The sequence below is a fragment of the Otolemur garnettii genome, unplaced genomic scaffold (genome assembly GCF_000181295.1).
Source record: "Otolemur garnettii isolate 467f Iridium unplaced genomic scaffold, OtoGar3 scaffold00151, whole genome shotgun sequence".
Classification (NCBI taxonomy): domain Eukaryota; kingdom Metazoa; phylum Chordata; class Mammalia; order Primates; family Galagidae; genus Otolemur; species Otolemur garnettii.
In genome coordinates this window covers 1453945-1459611 of record NW_003852546.1, presented here as the reverse complement: position 1 = coordinate 1459611, position 5667 = coordinate 1453945, and the positions used below count along the sequence as shown (strand labels likewise).

Genomic DNA, 5667 nt, shown 5'->3' with positions numbered 1-5667 from the left:
GGGGCAAGCAGGCGGGGCTCCCTGGAGCTTCTGGTTTTAGGATCTGCGTTTCGTTCCCAGAAAGCCTCTTCATTCCTAGGGATCCTGAGTGCCGAACACCCCCACTGCCTTCATGTCCCCCAAAGTCTCTCCTCCCCACAAGCTGCTGGACCCCGCGGGCCACCAGACGGCCCTGTTACCCTAGAGGGTGGAGAGAGCCGTGGGCGCCTCTAGGGGCTCCGGAGCCGCGGGAGCGCAGGGGGTGGGGCCCTACGGGCCAAGGGAGGGGCGGGGCGGCGGGACGGCGGGGCGCCCGGGCGGAGGGAGGGGCCGGCGCCGGCGGCGGCTACCGCGGCAGCTGCGGCGCGACCTGGCCCGGCAGCGTTCAGCGCACGGAGAGCGCGAGGTCCGCGCAGCCCAGCGCAGCCATGTGAGTGTCCGCTCCGTTTCCGGGGGCCGAGGGCCGGTGTGGGGCGGACGGGGCGGTTCCGGTGCTTCCCCAGCCAGCGCCGCCCCGTGGGTCCCGGATCTGCGGCCCCGGTTGCGGCCCTGCCCTACCTCACCCCATGCCCGGGACCCCGGCCGCACAGTGTCTTTTCTCCCCTCTCCCCGGGCGCAGAGGACACAGCTTCACCCCACAATAGCAGCCGCCTCCGGGCCTTCAGCGCCTGGCGCTGCCACCTTCCCTCCTTCCCTCCCACGGCAAGGCCCTAGTGGCAGTGTCCCGGGGCTCTGGGGTGGGCCAGGCCGGAGGGCGGGCTCAAAGCGTCATCCTGGGCCCTGGCACAGGCGATCTTCGGGAACACCCCATCCCCGACCCCCGCGCTTCCCACTCAGCAGAAGAAACTGAGCTGGAAATGGGGAGGGGGCGACAGGAGTGCAGGGCGGCCGCTGAGCTGAGCTAATCTTCCTGGCCGCACAGGCCGGCCTAAGCCGCTTTAGGGCCGGGCTCGAGGTGACTGAGCCTGGCCTGTGGCCGTGCTCTTTGCCTAAAACTGGCGTAGCTCAGGAGAGAGAGGATTGCTCTGGCGCGGTGGGAGAGCAGATCTTGTCCCTGGAAATGGAGGCTGATGTGGGTCTCCGCAAGCAGCCAGGCCTGAGCACTCTGCGGAACTGGTTTAAAGAAGGGGCTACTCGGGCTAAGGGTCAGACTAGGTTCAGCCTCAGTACCCTCTGCTCTCCTCTCCCGGGTGAGGCCTGAGTCTGACCCTTCCCAGCCAGTTCTAATGTGCGTCCAGGCTGGCAGACCGAGCACCTACTGCGTGCAGTCTAATAGAATAACGGTGACCTGGCTGCCATCTGTGTGGGGCAGCAGCCTAAGCCTGCCAAATTGAACTAAGGCTCAGCCTTGTGAGGAGGGTTATGACCATCTGGCAAATGCAGAAACAGGCCCAGAGAGGGCAGTAATACTCTCAAGGTCACACAGCTGGTTTGAAAGAAGCGAGAATTAGATCTGAATCCTTGTGCCTGCAACATCCACCTCCGCAGTATGAGGACAGAGGGGGATGAGAATTGAGGATTGAGACGGGACAAAGAGGATTGGCATAGCTGCTTCTTCCACCCCCTTCCCCTGTGAGTCCTGTAGGCAGGGGACAGAGAGAGGAGCAAGGTGAGCCATCTCAGGGGTATGGGTGAGCAGGGGACAAGGCGCCTGGTTGGGTACTGCCTAGGAGGAAAAGCAGGCGGGGAAGGCGCGGTGAGTCACTGCAGCCCCTCTCAGCTGCCGCAGCTCTAGCCAAACCAAGCCCGGCCCTGGGGAGGCCGCCCGGCTCCCCGAGTGCGCTGGCTGGGGAATGTGACCAGCTGACCACGGAGGGGGCCGGCAGGAAGTGAGGCCACCCGGCTGCCTCCGCCCGGTTCCGGGGTGGGGGGTCCCTGGCTGAGCCGCCCCCTCTCCTTGCCTGCACGCTTGGGCAGCTGCGAGATGACGTCAGCAGCCGGGTTTGGGGCAGTTGCTATGGAGACTGGGACAGGCTCAGTAGGGACCCCTTTCTTGCTTGCTGCCGCCCCTTGCCCGGGTTATTTTTAGCGTGTGTTTACCTCGGTCGGGGGCGGCCCGGAGCGGGGCGGGGCGGGGCGGGGCTGGCCCTGGGGATACCCAGAGCGGCGGCTAGCCTAGCATACAACTGAGCTGGGCAGTGCAGGTGGAGGAATCCTCTGTCCCACACGGGTGCGCCAGTGTATAGCTGAGCCGAGCCGCAGGCTCTGGGACCACGCAGAAGGGCAATTATGGCTGCCCTGAGTAGCTGTGCTGCAAGCCCCTTAAAACTTTGGAACCTCCAGAACAGACTGCAGGGCCTGGCTCTTGTCAGCCAGCCTTCACCAGTTAGGGTAGCCCTCTCACTTAGCTCATGGGGTTCACCTCTTCCCCACCACCACCAGCAAGGGAGATCCTGCCCACTCATTCCTTGAGGTGATCACTCAGATGGTCATTTGTGTCAAGAGTTAGACATCCTGGTCCTGTGGGACTAGGGGGTTGATGGTAGCAAGGTCCCAAGACAGTGAAAGAAAATTGATGGAACAGTCAGCCTACTGAGTCCAGAATCCCAGGGAACCCCACCCTGCCCCATCCTCAGGGAACAGAGCCCTACTTGTTGATGGTATATGATATAACTAGCAAGTAGGAAGGGAGAATAGTATGTGGGGAGTTAGGGAGAGGCAGACTTGAAATCTCCCTAACAGCTCAGGACCTGTCTGTGTCCAGGCAGCTCAGCTCCCCTACTCTGCTCCCTCCCTCCTTCATCTCTCAGGTGCTCAGACCATGGTTGAGAACCCAGAGGGTACAGCAGTGAGCCAAGTGGACAAGCTACAGCTCCCACAAGGTTCAGTCTGGTGGGAAGACAGATTCAAAGGGAGAACTAACAACTGAATTATGTGGCCTGAATCAGAAGGAGGAAGCCACCCAGAGGCCAAAAAAGGGGAACCAGCCCAAGGCTGGCTTCCTGGAGAAAGAAGTGGTAGGGTAAGATTTGAAGGAGGAGGCTCGGCGCCTGTGGCTCAAGTGGCTAAAGCGCTAGCCACATACACCTAAGGTGGCAGGTTCGAATCCAGCCCAGGCCTGCCAAAACAACAATGATAGCTGCTGTCCCAGCCTGTCCCAGCTACTTGGGAGGCTGAGGCAGGAGACTCGCTTGAACCCAGGAGTTGGAGGTTAGTATGAGCTGTGATGCTACAGCATTCTACCCAGGGGGACAGCTTGAGGCTCTGTCTCAAAAAAAAAAAAAAAAAAAAAAGATTTGAAGGAAGAGAGTGTTGATCAGCTGAGAGTAGTGAGAAGGTAGGGGCAATGAGGGTTGCTGTTTAGATGCAGGACCTTGCAGGTATTGAGAAAGGGTTGCAGTTGCTGGAGCAACTCTATGGGTGGAGAAAGGCACTGCAGGCTAGGAAAGACTGAAGAAATGTGAGGGAAGGGACAAACCCTGAAGGCTTTATAGGTCCTGTTAGAGAATCCCAGCTTTATCCTTAGGGGAGGGTGTGGCTGTGGATATTTCACTTGTGTCTGAATAGAGGGATGTTAAGGATTTGGAGTTCTGAGCTCACAGAGCCTGGGTTGAATCCTGGCCATGCCACGTATTAGCTATGTAATCTCGGGCAGATTAATAAGTATTAATTGTCTGGGCACTGTGGCTCACACCTGTAGTCCTAGCACTTTGGAAAGTCAAGGCAGGAGGATTGCTTAAGATAGGGAGTTCAAGATTGACCCTGTCTCTACTAAAAATAGAAAAATTAGCTGGGGGTTGTGGTACATGCAGCAGTTTGGGAGGCTGAGGCAAGAGGGTCACTTGAGCCCAGGAATTTGAGGTTGCAATGAGCTATGCTAATGTCTGAGACAACAGAGTAAGATGGTCTCCAAAATAGAAAAAATTACTAGCCAGGCATAGAGGCACATGCCTGTATTCTCAGCCACTCAGGAGGCTGAGGCAGGAGGATTGCTTGAGGCCAGGAATTCAAGGTTACAGTAAGCTGTGATTACACCACTGTACCTCAGCCTGGGCAACAGAACAAGACCCTATCTCTAACAACAACAACAACAACAAAAATAATTATTTGTTTTTTTTGCTCTTTTTTTTTTTTTAGAGACAGAGTCTCACTTTATCATCCTAGGTAGAGTGCTGTGGCGTCACAGCTCACAGCAACCGCCAACTCCCAGGCTCAGATGATTCTCTTGCCTCAGCCTCCCAGTATCTGGGACTACAGGCGCCCACCACAACACCTGGCTATATTTTTGTTGCAGTTTGGCTGGGGCCGGATTTGAACCTGCCACCCTTGGTATATGGGGCTGGTGCCCTCCCCACGGAGCCACAGGTGCTGCCCAACAACAAAAATTTTCAGTGATAACAGCTGTTAATATTTGTTGTGTGCTTAAAAAAATATAAAAGAGAAAAAGAAAAAATGCCAAAATATAAAAAAGCACAAAAGAAAAAATAATTTTTTTTGGCAGTTTTCTTTCTTTATTTATTTTTTTTGCCAGGGCCAGGTTTGAACCCATCACCTCTGGTATATGGGGCCGGCGCCCTATTCCTATGAGCCACAGGTGCCACCCAGAAAAAAAATTTTTTTTGAGACAGTCTTACTATGTCACCCTCGGTAGAGTGGCTGGCACCCTAACCATTCAGCTACGGGTGTTGAACCTTTTTTTTTTTTTTTTTTGCCTGGGGCTGAGTTTGAACCCACCACCTCCAGTATATGGGGCCAGCGCCCCTACAACTTTGAACCACAGGTGCCACCCCCCGTTTTTTCTTTTTTTGAACAGAGTCTCATACTTTGCCATGGTGTCATAGCTAATGCCAACCATAAGCTCTTGGGCTCAACGATTCTCTTGCCTCAGCCTCCTGAGTATCTGGGACGACAGGCACCTGCCACAACGGCAGCTATTTTTAGAGACAAGGTCTTACTCTGGTTCAGGCTGGTCTTGAACCTGTGAGCTCTGGCAGTCTACCTGCCTCAGCCTCCCAAATGCTGGGATTACATGAAATAAAAATTGTTTTGTTTTGAGACAGAGTCTCAAGCTGTTGCCCTGGACAGAGTGCCGTGGCATCATAGCTCACAGCAACTTCAAATTCCTGGGCTAAGCCATTCTCTTGCCTCAGCCTCCCAAGTAGCTGGGACTACAGGTGCCTGCCACAACGCCCGGCTATTTATTGGTTGTAATTGTCGTTGTTTGGCTGCCTGGGCTGGATTCGAACCTGCCAGCTCTGATGTATGTGGCTGGCACCCTACCCGTTTGAGCTACAGGTGCCCAGCCAAAAAAATTTTTTTAAACATAGAAAGCGGGCGGCTCATGTGGCTCAAAGGAGTAGGGTACCAGCCCCATATGCCGGAGGTGGCGGGTTCAAACCCATCCCCAGCCAAAAACCACAAAAAAAAAAAAAAAAACCTAAACATAGAAAGAAATATTTGTTGTGTGCTAACAGTGAGGTAGTATGGCGACCCCAACTCTCCTCCTCTATATATAATTCTCCCTTCCTCAAATATGCCCAATAAAAGAAGGTAACTCATTTTGTTCTCTTCCGGTAGCTCTGTGAGATAGTTTTCATTGTTATTATCATTATTATTATTGCCTTCATTTTACAGATGGGTATCTGAAACCGAAATGCTTAAGAAGTGTTGGCTCGGTGCCTGTGGCTCAAGTGGCTAAGGCGCCAGCCACATACACCTAAGGTGGTGGGTTCGAATCCAGCTCGGGCC

General features: G+C 54.9%; 1 protein-coding gene across 1 annotated transcript in view; it reads left to right on the top strand.

Annotated features, from left to right (window-relative positions):
* Positions 1 to 314: 314 nt before the first annotated feature.
* Positions 315 to 5667, top strand: part of RIPOR1 (RHO family interacting cell polarization regulator 1) — a 19337-nt gene continuing 13984 nt past the window's right edge. Inside the window, exon 1 of the mRNA XM_012811128.1 lies at positions 315 to 409. The gene's annotated coding sequence lies outside the window, so the exon portion shown is untranslated. The remainder of the gene's footprint in view (positions 410 to 5667) is intronic.